Source organism: Anabrus simplex, chromosome 13, assembly GCF_040414725.1.
Source record: "Anabrus simplex isolate iqAnaSimp1 chromosome 13, ASM4041472v1, whole genome shotgun sequence".
Lineage (NCBI taxonomy): Eukaryota > Metazoa > Arthropoda > Insecta > Orthoptera > Tettigoniidae > Anabrus > Anabrus simplex.
Genome location: NC_090277.1, coordinates 103,175,191 through 103,191,923, shown reverse-complemented (window position 1 = coordinate 103,191,923; position 16,733 = coordinate 103,175,191). Strand labels below are relative to the sequence as shown.

Genomic DNA, 16,733 nt, shown 5'->3' with positions numbered 1-16,733 from the left:
GATGATCAGAGTCTGCTCCTCGGTAGCTGTTCACATCTGTGACATTGCTTTCATGTCTCTTCTGCATTAGTACACTATTTTGGTTCTTGGTGTTGCCATGTGGCGATATTCATGTTATCTTGTGGGCCTCCATATTTAAATTAACTGAACTCTTTGGCATTGAGATTACATGACACAGAAAAACGAGCTAACCTTGGTACCGTTCAAATTCGTGTTGGAATGGAGGCCCTCCATTTCAGTATGCAGGCTCCAGATTCCTTTCTCTCCAATTTTGCATTAAAATCACCAATGATCAATTTAATGTCATAAATAGGCAAACTCTGGTAGACACACTACAGCAGGTCATAAATATTGTCTTTGCTGTCATTGAGGCTCTTGTTTGTTGGTAAGTATGCATTTATAATGGATTTGTTGAAAAATTTACCCTTCATTCTAATTGAACAAAACCCATTTTTCATATGTTCAAAACATACTGCATTACATAAAATTGTGTTGTTGACTATATAACCTGTAAAAAGTGGTGATGGGGATTATTGTTTTAAGGGGAAGTACCACTGGGCAACTATCCTCTATTAACAGTAATCAGAGAGAACAAATGGGAGCGGTCCGACACTTTGGAAAAATCAGGTATCGGCCAAAGAAAGACAAGGGCCAAAAAGCGTGTGAAAATGAAAGACACCCTAGGCCTCACAGCCCAATACCATCGGGGTCGGAAAAGAGTTGACCAATGGAGAGCGGATAGGATAGATGAAAGTGAGGAGCCTGACGCAAGTAGGTGGAAGCAGTGCTAGGACTCAGCTAAGGGTCCCATGGTCGCCAATCCGCACTTCTAAGTTCAAAGCCCCTGGGGTCCCTTTTAGTCACCTCTTAGGACAAGTAGGGGATGCAGTGGGCGTTATTCTACCACCCCTACCTACAGGGGGATCGGATACGATAGACGAAAGTGAGGAGTCTGGCACAAGTAGGTGGAAGCAGTGCTAGGACTCAGCTAAGAGCCCCATAGTTGCCACCCACACTCCCTATTTCAGAGCGCTCCCTTATAGTGGTCTCTTATGACAGACAGGGGATACAGTGGATGTTATTCTACCGGCCCCAGCCATAGCCAAAGGAAAAATGAAGGGGTCCGAAACTGGAAAAAAATGAAGCTATCGGCCAAGGAATGACAAGGGAATGAAGTGCATGAAAGTCAAGGATTTTCTAGGCCTCGAGTGCTCTAATACTATCAGGGTCGAAAAAGAACAAGAGTTGACCCAGTGAGGGCAGATAGGATAGATGATAGTGAGGAGCCTGGCATATGTAAGCAGAAGCAAAGCCAGGACTCATCTAAGGGCCCTGTTGTTGCATATGAACTCTCTGAAGTTAAAGAGACCCTGGAACCAAGGATATAGGCTGTGGCAAAGTAAGTAAAACCAGGCTGGTGTGCACGATTGGTTCATGCTGGTGGGTCGTACCAATGGCTGCTAGGACAGCTTGTAGACATCCAAACCCAGCATAAAGTGAGCAGCATCATAATCTGCATGCACAAACTGTTCACGTGCAACAATGACCTTGAGACATCGGTCACTCAAATGTCCATTATGTATTTTTTAGGAAGTGCTGGTGATGGTGATTATTGCTTTAAGAGGAAGTACAACTGGGCAACCATCCTCTAATAAAACTAATCGCGGAGAAAAAAAATGAAAGCGGTCTGACACTTCGAGAAACAAAGGTATAGGCTAAAGAAAGACGAGGGTCACACTTCCCTACATTAGGATGACCAGTTGGACACAGTTTCAGAACAGAATCAGGTAGTAGGATCTGTTTCCCATTAACCACAGTCCTAAAAAATGTACCACTTTCATGGGGGGGATATGTGCCTCCACAAAGATACTCCTCTTAGGTAATTTCTGGAAGTTACACGCATGTCTCTGGCACAACAATATTAACTGCGCTACCGACACTTTCAGTTGAAGTTCTCTGCCACACACTTCACAAGGAGAAACACGATAAATCACCCTGTAAGCGATAAAAATGTTTGTGAATAGCACTTCGTCTTTTGTCAATCAATCAATCAATCAATCAATCAATCAATCAATCAATCAATCAATCAATCAATCAATCAATCAATCAATCAATCAATCAGCACTGATCTGCATTTAGGGCAATCACCCAGGTGGAAGATTCCCTATCTGTTGTTTACCTAGACAAAGAATTTGGAAATTTATCAAACATATCCCTTGATAAATTATCCCAATCCCTAATTCCTCTTCCTATTAACGAATATTTGTCCCAGTTTGTCCTTCTTAATTCCAACTTTTGTATTTACGAAATAATGGTTGGAGAGATATGGCAGCTACCATTCGAAACAACTATATAAACTTATTGAAAACACTAATTAGATTTTAAATGCTGGTACATACAATTTTGTTGGTCAGATACATGTTGAAGGCAATGTGATTGCTGACTTGGAGAGCTTAAATGGAAAAAAATTCTAGACATTCTAGCCATCTTGAAACATTGTATATCTTCATATTAATTATTCCTACTTTTAAAAAACACCACTCAACTTATTCATCTACTAATGTCATTCCAAACCATCTCTCCACTAACAGCTCAAACATACCACTTAGTCGAGCAGTTCATCTCCTTTCTTCCAAGTCTTCCCAGCTCATATTTTGCAACATTTTCATAATTGCTACTCTTTTGTTAGAAATCACCTAGAACAAATCAACTTAATTTTATTTGGAGTTTTTCCAGTTCTTGAATCAAGTAATCCTGGTGAGGGTCCCATACATGAAAACCATACTCAAATTGGAGTCTTCCCAGACTTATATGCCTTCTCTTTTACATCCTTACTACAGCTGTTAAATCCCCATTTATGTTATTACCCCAATGATGATCTTTCCTTATGTTAAAATCTAGGTACTCACAGTGATCCCCATAAGGAACTACCACCCCATCAATGTAGTAATTAAAAATGAGAGGACTTTTCCTCTTTGTGACACTCATACCCTCACTTTCCACCCTGTTTATCATCATATCATTGCCTGCTATCCATCTGTTATATGGTAAACATGTAGAATTGAGTTATCACACCTGGCACGTGCTATGGCAGTTTGAAACTGCATGGTTTCCTTCTTTTCAACAAAGGTGGGAGCCTTGTGGGCATGCATGATGAGAGGTCTATTGGAGCAATGGAAAGACTTCAAGACAGCTGACCTTAGGGCCATTAGCAAAACAGAAAATGGTGGCAAATCTGAGATTTACAGTGATTCCGCTTTAATTATTCTATTTTGTCAGTCTCAGGCAAGCATCTCTCCTCTACACTACTTCAGATATTGTTTCACATCATTTTAATATGTTTTTTTCATCTGTTTCACCTGCAAAGTGTCTGCAGAACTACCACATTTGTAAGCAGTAAACTTCACAGATGGATATGTGGAATTTGATGACCTCAACCACAATATCAACAAGCAAACACTGCAAATCATGCTCTAGTATTTTATGTTTGAACAACTTTCAAAGCATTGGGTACAACCTACTGTGATAGATTCAAATCGTAATTCCATACCTGGTGTACAATTTTTTAACTTAATAATAAAAAACAGTGTATTAGCTGTGTATGGTCTAGTGCTTGCTGGTGATAAACCAAAAGTTAGTGCTAATAATCAGAGGGAACTCATCTTTAAAAACAAAAAAAATAAAAAAATAAAAAAAAATTAATAATAATAATAATAATAATAATAATAATAATAATAATTAAGCATCTCCAGAGGAAACTTCCTTTGGTAAGAATGCCGATCTAGATAGGGAACTTCAAGAAATGAAATAAATACTATATACTAATGAAAGACTTGAGTAAGAAACAGAAGATAATACTGTAATTAATATTATATTGAAAAAGAGCAATAGTAAATGTTAAAAAAAAAAGCATGCGTTATGCTAAGGGACTACTGGAAACACTCCTCTTGAAAATTTAGTCCCCGAAAGTTTACAGACATTGTAGACACTGTGACCTTCTGCCACTGCCATTACCATCATATCTTTGTAATCTGTTGAAACATCATTCAGTCAGTGCTATTTCTCAAACCTTTAACAATGATGGTGATGTTGATGATAAAAACAGGTTAGGAATATTTGATGAAGTGAACCTAAAGAAGAATTTGCAGTTTAATGGCACTTCTTTGAAAACAGATGGATAAGTGGACTTTGATGACTTCAACCAGAATATCAACAAGCAAATATTGCAAATCATGCCCTAGTATTTTATGTTTGAACAACTTTTAAAGCATTGGGTACTATTCAAGTCGTAATTCCACACCTGGTGACATACTGTCAAAAAATAACAACCCAAGTTATATTATTCAACTAGAAAATGCTGGGATTCACATTGTTGGACTTGTCTGTGACAGGAGTCAAACAAAAATATTTGGCAAAATCTTGATATTAGTGGAAAACTCAATAACTTCAGTGTGACCTCCTCCAGAAAGGTTTGGGCCTTTTCAGATGAAGTTCATATCCTGAAATGCATTAGAAACTATTTTCTTGCTAAAGAAAATTCCTTTCTTTAATCTTCAAGTTTTTAAGGATTTAAACAGATATAAGCACAAGGGTTTATACATTTCTAAACATGTCTGAGTGTGATTTGATAGAATCTGACGATGTTCTTTCAAGAACGAAACAAGTCATTCAATTTTAATTAAGTTGTTTCTTTTCTACGTATAATTCTGTTACCATATGTTTTCTTTTTTCAGTTAGTTTAAAAATTTATTTATTGAAAATTAGTTTCAGCAGACCTGAGAGCTTAATAGTTATAAAAGAAAATTCTGCCACTACACAATCTACATCTTTTCAACTACTACAGGCTAGTCCCTCCAGGAGGCACGCAGGTATGTCCAAACTGTCCCTCACTTGTCTGCGATCATCGCTGTCAGTTTGTTTTGGGTGCCTTATTAACCTTCAAGGTTTTACATGTAATAAATATCATTTTTGATCCGTATTGATGATATTTGATTAGAATAATAACAGTAAGTTATTTATTAAATTGACCACCTAATCAATACAATAAGTCATTGTCTTGGATGATTTACAATGATCTATTAACTAAACATGGTACATGTTTCGCCTAGTATGAAGGCATCATCAGCCATTATCTTAACTTCAGAATAAAAATAAGCACTTGATTAACATGTAACAAGCTGAAATTAATTTTAAAAAGTCTCGAAGAGACTAAAACTAAAATTAACATTAAAAATGACAATAAATTTAATTTCATCTTATTATATGTTAATCAAGTGCTTATTTTTATTCCGAGGTTAAGGTAATGGCTGATGATGCCTTCATACTAGGCGAAACATGTACCATTTTTAGTTAATAGATCAATGTAAATCATCCAAGACAATGACTTATTGTATTGATTAGGTGGTCAATTTAATAAATAACTTACTGTTATTATTCTAACCTTCAAGGTTTTCAACCAGGTTACATTCCTCTGCAGGGTTGTCCAGCAATGCCCACATTCTGTTGTCCGTCTGTTCATATTGTGTCCTTGTTTAGTGTATGTTGCTTATCTTTTCCTTGTGTTTATTATTATTATTATTATTATTATTCTTATTCTGCAGCCCAGAATCCTCTCAGCAGTTCAACTAGCAGGGGATCTATCTGTTCGCCAACATGGATTTCGGAGAGGACACTCGACGCTAGATGCAGTGTGGGAGGTGGTGAATACAGCAGAAAGGGCACAAATGGGCAACCATCATTCCCGTAAATTGACACTTCTTGTGACCCTGGATGTGAAGAATGCCTTCAATTCGGCAAGATGGAGCGACATGTTGGTAGCTCTTGAGGAAACTTTCAAGCTACCACAATATCTTATGCGCATAATGAGAGATTACTTCAAAGATCGCACTCTGTTGTATGATACGGAAGATGGAGAAAAGACAAAACGCCTGACGGCTGGTGCAGCGCAGGGATCGATCCTTGGTCCAGATCTTTGGAACATAATGTATGATGGCTTGTTACGTTTGGAGATGCCAGAGGACACGAAGCTTGTGGGCTACGCTGATGATGTGGCCGCCTTGATAGTAGCTCGTAATGTTGAAATGGCTCAAATCAAACTGAACCAGGTGATGCGGCGCATAAAAGAATGGATGATGAACCACAGTCTAACATTAGCCGAACACAAAACGGAGATAGTTCTTCTGATGAGGAAAAGGATCGAAACTCTTGTACCAATGACTGTGGGAGAGTTAGTGATTGAAACATCTGCGAGCACAAAAAATCTAGGAGTGACACTTGACTCCAAGCTCACATTCTGGAATCATATTCAGAGAGCGACAGACAAGGCAGTAAAATACATGAGTGCACTTAGCAGACTAATGGGAAATATTTAAAGGTCCGAAATCCAGCAAACGACGTCTTCTCATGTCGACGGTTCAGTCAGTGCTCCTATATGGCTCTGAAATCTGGGCTGAATCCTTGAGATTCGCTTGGTATCGGAGAAGGATAGCTGCCGTACAACGGAGAGGGGCTTTACGTATTGCATGCGCAAACCGCACGGTTTCCGAACCTGCAATCCTCACGGTGGCAGCAATAGCCCCCCAATAGACCTACTTGCATTGGAGCGACATGAAATCTGGCGTACCCAAGGAGAGCTGGGAAAGAAATGTGCAAAGAAGCGTGCCTTCAGTCAACGGATGAGGCAATAGGAACTCAGATTGGAAAGTGACCCTCGAGGCAAATGGACCAAGCGACTGGGACCACGCTTGGATATCTGGGTTGAAAGGGCCCATGGTGAAGTAAATTACTACCTCACGCAGCTTCTAACAGGGCATGGATATTTCTGGAAATTCCTGCATAAAGTGGGCAGAGCGAATGACGCAGCATGCATATACTGTGATGACATTGACGACGTATTTCACACCTTTTTTGTATGCGGCCATTGGACGATTCAGAGAAGATGTGTGGAAACTGAACTAGGAGAATTGACAGCAGATAATATTATTTCGGTGATGCTGTGAAACCAGGAATCCTGGGATCGCGTGGCAGTGTACGTGGAGAACGTCCTTCGTCAGAAGAAGAAGGATTTGGAAGCATACCGAACGTTCGTAAAGGAGAAATGAAGAAAGAAGACGTCTGAAAGACAAAGCACGATATCACCCTGAAGTAATGCAAGAGCGGTTCCGGGGTGATGATACACATCGTGGGAAAAGTGTGTGTGGTTTTTAGTGGGTAAGAATCCCACACACTTTTGGAGTGCGGACCCTTCACAAGTGTATTTTGAAGATTTTCCACAATCCCTCGTAAAAAAAAAAAAAAAAAAATTATTATTATTATTATTATTATTATTATTATTATTATTATTATAATATTTCTGTCATGATCTTATCTTATAATATCTGAATACTTGCTGTGAGTTGCTGGAAGTAGAAAGTTGTTTGTCAACTTACACAGCAGGTCAAAGTCAGCTTTTCAATTTGTAGAATGTATCACTAGGTAATGCTAGAAGTCCTTTTCTTAAAGTGATATTTACTATTATTCCAACTGACTCAAAAATCTTTTTTTATAGATTGACTCAAAATCATCACTTCACCTGGAAAAAACTATACACAGCTATAAAATAAAATTTCTAGAGAAGTGGAAATGGAACATTTTATTTCTTAGCACCATTCCAGTCAATGAGGACTTGGGAATTATGTACCACAGTTACAAATTCTTTTAGTTTTTCCAATTTTTTCTTCTTTACTCCTACTTCCAGTACCTGAAAGGAAAAGAAACAAAATAAATAAACAAACAAGCAAACACAGAGCTGACAACGTTTCTTTTATCAACAACATCAGCTCACGATCCTTTTACATCTATGCAAGACATCCAGAGTACAGAATAAAGAATGTCATGAACTTGTCTATCATTATAATCTCTGAATACTTGCTAACTGTGAGTTGCTGGGAGAAGAATGTTGTCCACTTACACAGCAAGTCAAAGTCAGCCCTGAACATTTTGTGTTAAGAGTAGAAAAACTACTTCACAATGAAACCTGTAAGAAGGTTGACAGGGGAATTTAGTTACCTATTTAGCTGAAGGGTTTTTCAGTCTGACAAGTTTAGGTAATTCCATGAAAGTAAGCATTTTTGTTATTGTCTTAACTTTAAATATTAAAAACTGAAATCTGTTTATGGCAGAGGAACTTCGCGGGATATTGCACAATAAAAAAGAAACTGTATAATATTGTATAAAACTCTAGCTGCGGGATTTTGAAATACCTACACTTTCCAGACATTCTTAAATTTTTCCTTTTTCCATGATTCCTCAACCACGTCCAGTTTACCTTCAACTGTGTGAAATTTCCGTCTGTCTGGCAACAGGCATATTGTGCATAAATCTTCCTACAACCCTGTGTGCCTCTGCCATTTATATCAAAGACCTAGGGTAGAATTTTCACCTGAATAACCATGTGGCGCCAGGAAGGACATTAGGAATGAAGTCCTCAGCTACCGAGTTGCAGACCTCCTTGAAGTGGTGCTATCAAAGCGTCAAAAGCTAAACTCTACTGAATGGTTCCTATAGCTCAGTGAATTTCATTGAGTGATACTGAATGTGTCACTGGAAATATTTAACATGACAAAAACAATGACATGATGTGCAAAGATTTCCAACTGTCTTCAACAATCTATTACCTCAGCTGGGACCAAACAAGAAATCACAAGTCAACACTCTACTACTGATTCAATACAGTGATAAGACAGAGGCGGTGTGACCGTCATGAAGAGAGATCTCTGTTATGTAGAATGAAGATCTACCATAACAGGAATGGCAGAAGAGAACTCACATGATATTTTTGGACACTGTCAGAGAAGACTTTGAGGATCAATATCAGCTGTGAGCAAACATTGCCAACAGAAGGGGTTAATGCTCTTAAATTAAAGAAGAATGTGTGTTCCTACTGTATTATGGTTTAAAAAATAGAAATTTGCGTATAGCGACTGAATATTATACATTCTGTCCCATATTATCTCCCTACACATAGCTCAGCTCAGGTAAGTTTGTTATCTTATATACATAGAAATCTACCACACTCAAGGGACAATGTGTAGATACTTCAGAGTTCAACTATGCAGTCATATCTCATTTTTAAGTGCTAAAAAACTTACCCATAGATGGCAGCTGTTGCCATGTCTTATCCTCATCATCAACATCTTCTATTTCTCCAGGAGATGGTAAAGCAGACGGAATTCATACCTCTTTAAAATGTTCGAGGCTCTCTCCCATCTTTTGAGCAGAACATCTGCACAGCGCTGTAAAATATAAAAAAAGATGAACGTAACTAATAGTTATTTGTACGCTTATTCACACACATATAACATAAAATGATCCGACAGACTTTGTTCCATGCACTCTCTTCGCTTGTCTGGCGGAAAACACGACACAGTCATCGTGGGGGTATACAACGGTGAGTAGCGCATGCCATGTTATCTGTGGTTTCATGAAACAAATTCGCAAATTACCATACAAAGTATACCATCAAAGCATGGTATGATCGATTCGTGAAAACAGGTTGTGTGGCACACCGAGAGAAAGGAAAGGGAATGTATGCACGAAGTACAAAGAAGTCTACACCTAGAGCAAGTTTCGAGCTGGCCAGTCCACAACCTATGGTTTGGAGAATGTTATGACAACAAGTGCAGTGTAATGGGTATATAGGTTGCAACTGGGTCAGGCGATGAGTGATCGTTACAAGCAGAAACGCACTGTTGTACACCTCCATGGCGACTACGTCACATTTGTGAACATTAAAACAAAAACGTCACATTTACCGCCAGACGAGCGAAGTGAGTGCATGGTTACAAGTGATTACTTTAATTTTGACCGTATTGAAATTCAATGATTAAATGTTAAACAATTAATTTATTGAAACCACCTATTCAATACTAGTAAAGTCTTTAGGACTTTAACATTGTCATTATATTAAGTTTAAGTATGGTACATGTTTCACCTGTCATTGAAGGTATCGTCAGCCATGAATTCTCTGACTTGGAGTTAGAATTCATGGCTGACGATGCCTGCAATGAAAGGCAAAACATGTACCATACTTAAACTTAATATAATGTTATAGTCCTTAAGACTTTACTAGTATTGAATAGGTGGTTTCAATAAATTAACTGTTTAACATTTAATGAGAGTGCATGGGGCGAAGTTTGATGGCTAGGCCTAAAACTTTATGACATGGCATGAGGTTTCACAAACATATGAATAAAATTCCATCAGTAATTTTGAAATTATTCATTGATACCTTCAGGTAACTATACCCTATCTCAAATAACCTGGGAGGTAAGGTAAACACCAAGGACACGTGATAGATGTGGTAGTCTGTCTGTCTTTTGGTAAGGCGTTAAAAATACTCCTCAATAGCCCCACCATTAGCTGTCGTAGATGGCCTAGGCATCACCTTAGAAGTGCACTCAGGAAATGAGGAGTGAGGTAGTTTTCCATTGCTTTCCTCACTGAGCAAGAAGTTGCTATTACATATCAGTCTACCAAGCCCACTGAAATGCATGCACCAACTGACAATATGAGCAACATTTTTGCACCATTCATAGCAGGGACTGGCTCCACAAGGAATGGAATTACTAACACTGCTCATACCTCAGTCACTTTCATATTGTCAAAGCCAACGGTAAGACAGACAGGTCAATGAAAGCAACATAATTGCTCTAGCCCATACCAGAAAACACAGTGCACTGAAAAAACTAGTGCTCACAAGCAAAGGCATAAAATACAAGCACACATACCCAAAATATTAGATAGGCTCTTGCTTCTTGACATGATTGAGTTCTCCAGCATAGACATCTGATAGATTAATTCTACCCGACAACATCATTGCAGCAGTCGTCCCAAATGCACGAAATGAGAACTAGTCAGCCAAACAAGAAAACAACAAGGTCACTTCAGAAAGAATGGACTGCAGCAAGTTTCAACTTTTACTGTAAGGATATTCTAACACACTAACAAACAAACAAACAAAACAAAAAAGAGCTGAAATAGACATGCGATGCAGGTCTCATGAGGGAAAATTCACGGCAGATAGTATCAGGTCACAGGAATCAGATGGATACATAAAGACCCGTACATCTCTTGTTATTACAAATCATATTAATTACATGGCATTCCATTTCACCTATTAACCTCAAAAGTCAATAAAGTGCATGTACACATACCCAAGGTATTACATAGGCTCTTCCCTCTTGACATAGCTGAGTCCTCCAACGTAGATATCAGACATTCATTTTACCAGCCGACATGCTTCCAGCAACCCCATATCCACCATGAAAAGGGAACTAGGCAGGCAAACAAGAAAAGCACAAAATCACATTCAGAAAGAAAAAGAAAGAATGGACTGTAACAAGTTTCAGCTTTTGCTGTAAGGATAGTCTAACAATAAAACAACATTTTTGAGCTGAAATATACTTGGACATGAAATGCTGGTCCTGGGATGGAAACATCATGGCAAGTTGTATTAGGTCACAAGAATTGGATGGATACATAGAGACCTGCATATACTTTTTCATTGCAAATCATATTAATTACAAGGCAATACTATTTCAGCTATTAATACATTGAGGTCTTGTTTACTTTCATATATTTTTATCCTCCCGACTGGCCATTTTTTACTATTTTTTGATTTTAATATTAAATACTAGTTTTGAACTTAAGTAATTTTTTTAATTTTACTATATTTGAGTTCATAATTTCTTAAACTGCAGTGTTTATCAACACACATAGTGTATTTCTTTCTTTCTTCTTCTTTTTCTTCTTTTATGACTGCATAGGATCACTTTAGTCAGTCCATCGTTCAGGTCTCTTTCAAGGGATTGTTCGGGCTTCGCGGTCCTCCCAGTATTTCTTCAGATGCTCCGATCTTCGTGCCCTTTCCTCGGTTGAAAAAATGCTTGTTGTTGGTTTGTTTCGTGTAAGGGTAAAGCAGAAGTTTGTATTCTTGAGTTCTGTATTCAATTTTATCTTATTTGTGGTGTCTTCTGTTGTAAGGCCTATTTCTTTCAGATCCTCTGTTACTTCTCTGATCCATTTACATCCTGTTGTGGCATTTTTTGAGACAAGATTGTGTTGTACTAGTTGTTTCAGAAGTCTCGAATCCTGCTTCGTCATGATATATGATAATAACATAATGAAAACAAGGGACTGTGTGCCACGCGGGCCTCATTCTCCGCAATAAATGAGACATCCCATATGGCATATTGCATTCAATCTCAACGTGTTAACCTCAGAACTCAATGAAATCCATGTACACATACCTGAAGTATTACGTAGGCTCTGCCCTCTTGATATGGCTGTGTCCTCCAGCAGAGTAGTCAGACATTAATTTTACCACCAACATCCCTACAGCAGCAATTCCAAATTTTACCATGAATTGAGAACTAGTCAGTAAACAAGAAAAGAACATGGTAACTTCAGAAAGAATGGACTGTAACAAGTTTTGACTCTTACTGTAAGGATATTCTAACAAAAAACAAAAAATAAAAACATTCTGAGCTGAAATATACTTGGACATGTCATGCAGATCTTGGGAGTGAAAATTCGCGACAGGTAGTATCAGGTCACCGGAATCAGATGGATACATAAAGACCCGTATATACCTTTTCATTGCAAATCCTATGAATTACAGTGAAACCTCATCAGTGCGTTCCTCACTAACACGTTTTTCCCACTTAGCACGTTGTAAATTCAAAGTCCCATTTCTCTTTGTATTAGATCTATATAAAAATACCTCATTTATAGAATCAAAAAATTTCGCTGTTACCGCTTAGTACGTTCACATTTTTCCTAGCCCTGAAAACATTTTTTGTTATCCTTTGTGAAATAAACGGGATTTCCAACTCGGGTAAGAGCAGTCCCCACCGTTGTGTGATTATGGGAAAAGGCTTTATATTCCTGAACTTCACAGGATAAGTTGCACCTTCGGGCAGCAAGCCGTTAGCCTCAGGAATGATCAGTTTTGCTTGCAGGTTAGCAAAGAGATTGATGAATAACAGCATGAGCCTATTCATACTTGTATTTCTCATTTCATTCAAAAGTTGGAAATTTATTTTGTGTTGAGTGGTACAGTGAAGTGTCGCAAATATTTGCCGCGTGATACAGGAGCCTATATCTGGATTAGGAACATCATCAAGTTGACTACCGTGGTGCATATTTGTCTTGTAATATCCTAATTATGGATACTGAAAAAGTCATGAAATTCCATACTAATGAAGACAAAATTAAAACTGTCATAAAGTGGACTGATGAACACATCTTAAGCGTGTAGAGGTCACGAATGTTGAAGTTGCACCTTCGAGTTTCGACTCGATCGCTGGAGTTGGTCGAAGTTTATTCAAAATGGCAGCCAAAGTCATTCCTCCTGGTCGCACATAGTTCAATTCACCATCTAAGATTGTGACCAAAAAATAATTTTAACAACCCACTGCTCCGAAATAAAAGGCTTCTACTAACATTTGTTTTAGAAAGAGTGTTATCTGCGATAATACTATGATATATTTATTGGCTCCTGTGTACATCTTTTCATATTTGTTGTTTGGTGTTTTTCACACCATTCAGTGCACCTGTTATCTTATAACCCCAGCGGAAAAGGTTTCAATATTTGTTCTCTCGTGTCTTTCACACCTTTTAAACTTTCCACTCATTTTTAGAAATGGCAGATATAGTTTCCACTGTGCCGCAGATACACGACGTAAAATGCTCTCATGTCTGAAAACAATCATATCTAGTGTTTCCATATAACTGTTGGATAATTTTTATTCATATATTCAGTAGTATGTTTTCTCGATTAACACGTTTCTTTTGGCTGTCCCCTGCAGTTAATTCTTAACAAGGTTTTATTGTACATGGCTTGTCATTTCACTTATTAACCTCAAAAATCAATAAAGTGCCTGTACACATATCCAATGTATTACGTAGGCTCTTCCTTCTTAACACGACTGAGTCTTCCAGTACAGACATCAGATAGATTAATTCTACCAGCCAACATCCTTGCAGCAGTTGTTCCAAATCCACAAAACGAGAACTAGGCAGGCAAACAAGAAAAGAACATGGTCATTTCCGAAAGAATGGAAGGCAGCAAGATTCATCTGTTACTGTATGGATATTCTAACAAAAAAAAAAAAAAATCCATAATTTTTGAGCTGAAATAGACATACGATGCTGCAGGTCTTGGGAGGGAAAATTCACAGCAAGTAGTATCAAGTCACAGGAATCGGATGGATACAACAGTCCGTATATCCTTTTCATTACAAATCATATTAATTACATGGCATGCCATTTCAGCCGTTGTTGTTTGAGTCATCAGTCCAAAGACTGGTTTGATACAACTCTCCATGTCACCCTGTCCTGTGCTAACCTTTTCATTTCTACATAACTACTACATCCTATATCTGGTCTAATCTGTTTGTCATATTCGTATCTTGGTATGCCCCTACTGTTCTTACCACCTACACTTCCCTCAAAAACCAACTGTACCGGGTGAGTTGGCCATGCGGTTAGGACCATGCAGCTGTGAGCTCGCATCCGGGAGATAGTGGGTTCAAACCCCACTGTCAGCAGCCCTGAAGATGGTTTTCCGTGGTTTCCCATTTTCACACCAGGTAAATGCTGGGGCTGTACCTTAATTAAGGCCATGGCCGCTTCCTTCCCATTCCTAGGCCTTTCCTGTTCCATCGTCGCCATAAGACCTATCTGTGTCGGTGCGACGTAAAGCAACTAGGGGGGAAAAAAAAAAAACCCCAACTGTACAAGTCCTGGGTGTCTTAAGATGTGCCCTATCATTCTCTCTCTTCTTCTGGCCAAATTTAGCCAAATTGATCTCCTCTAACCAATTTGATTCCGTATCTCCTCATTCATGATTCTATCTACCCATCTCACCTTCAGCATTTCAGTTATTAACCTCAAAAGTCAATAAAGTGCATGTACACATACCGCAAGTATTACGTAGGCTCTTCTTGACACAGCTGTGTCCTCCACCATAGACATCAGACATTCCCCAAGTATTACGCAGGCTCTTCCTTCTTGACACAGCTGTGTCCTCCACTATAGACATCAGACATTCCCCAAGTATTACGCAGGCTCTTCCTTCTTGACACAGCTGTGTCCACCACCATAGACATCGGACATTCCCCAAGTATTACGCAGGCTCTTCCTTCTTGACACAGCTGTGTCCTCCACCATAGACATCAGACATTCCCCAAGTATTACGCAGGCTCTTCCTTCTTGACACAGCTGTGTCCACCACCATAGACATCAGACATTCATTTTACCAGCCGACATCCTTGCAGCAACCCCAAAACCATCACGAAAAGAGAACTAGCCAGGCAAATAAGAAAAGCACAAAATCACACTCAGAAAGAAAAAGAATGGACTGTAGCAAGTATCAACTTTTACTGTAAGGATATTCTAACAATAATAACAATATTTTTGTGCTGAAACATACTTGGACATGAAATGCTGGACCTGGGATGGAAACATCATGGCAGGTCATAGCAGGTATCGTATGGATGGATACATAGAGACCTGCATATCCTTTTTTTATTACAAATCATATTAATTACAAGGCAATACCATTTCAGCTATTAACACATTGAGGTCTTGTTTACTTTCATACATTTTTATGGTCTCGACTGGCAATATATCACTAATTTCATATTTTAAAATTACCAGTAAATACTAGTTTTGAACTTCAGTAATTTTTTATTCCAGTATATTTGAGTTAATACTTTCTTAAACTGCAGCCTGCCTGGTGACCATGATCATTAAGGTGCTGAAGTCTAAACGGTCTGACACCGTGGTTAGTCGGTTCGAGTCCCGCTGGTCAAAAAAAGTTCACCATCAGAATGTTGGCCGGCAGGGTACGGGAGGTGGTGGTATACAATTTATAATCACTAGACTGCGTGCCAAAAGCCTGAATAAAATTCCAAAACTCTCCGCAGTGCTCATATGGAGTAAGGGCATATGACGCTGCTGATGGTGATTCGTCCATCGGACGGGGACGTTAAGCCTTAAGCAGACTCCTTGGTGCTATTCAACAGGAGCAGCCAGTTATATCTGACGCTGAGTAAAATAAACAGTTTTATAGACAGCAAGAATAATTTCCTAATGTTCAACACAACAAGCCTTCAAACACATCGGCACAAGACTTCCACAACAACTATAACTACAAGAACAAACGTAGACGAGAGAGGTGTTGCCACCAACTACTTCTAAACACAAGCTCGAGACCTGCTGTTTGCTATATTGAAACTTGCCATAGTATATCACAAGTTGGGATATATAACACAACAAAATTTCTTCATGACAAAGGCCCATATCAATAAGACGTACACCAGTTTCAGAATGTTCTCGAAGATTACCTTATGCAACTAAAATCAACATAACTTAGAAGCAAAGGAACTGCACAGAGGACAGAAGAATAGAATCTATGTAGCATGAATTGAAAATTTTTAACAAGTGTCTACTTATACGTACCATTTTAATGTGTTGAAACCTTTTTAAATGTCATATATTGTGGCCTGTGTGTTTTTAATATGTTTTACATACTCATGTTCTAATTTGTAACTTTTTACCCTGACTACTGATATTTTAATTATATGCTATTGTATACATTTCCATCCCCCATTAGACATCTGGATGCCTAATACAATAACAACTTGTGAATTGTCTAATGGCTAAAACAAATCATGTACTAGCTGATGATG

General features: G+C 38.5%; 1 long non-coding RNA gene across 1 annotated transcript; it reads right to left on the bottom strand.

Moving 5' to 3' along the window:
• Positions 1–10,785: 10,785 nt before the first annotated feature.
• On the bottom strand, positions 10,786–15,085 carry LOC137502893 (uncharacterized). The gene is made up of 3 exons (XR_011018903.1): positions 14,962–15,085; positions 11,193–11,312; positions 10,786–10,888 (listed from the first exon to the last, which is right to left on the bottom strand). It is a non-coding gene; the product is annotated as an uncharacterized lncRNA (long non-coding RNA).
• Between the last annotated feature and the right edge of the window lie 1,648 nt (positions 15,086–16,733).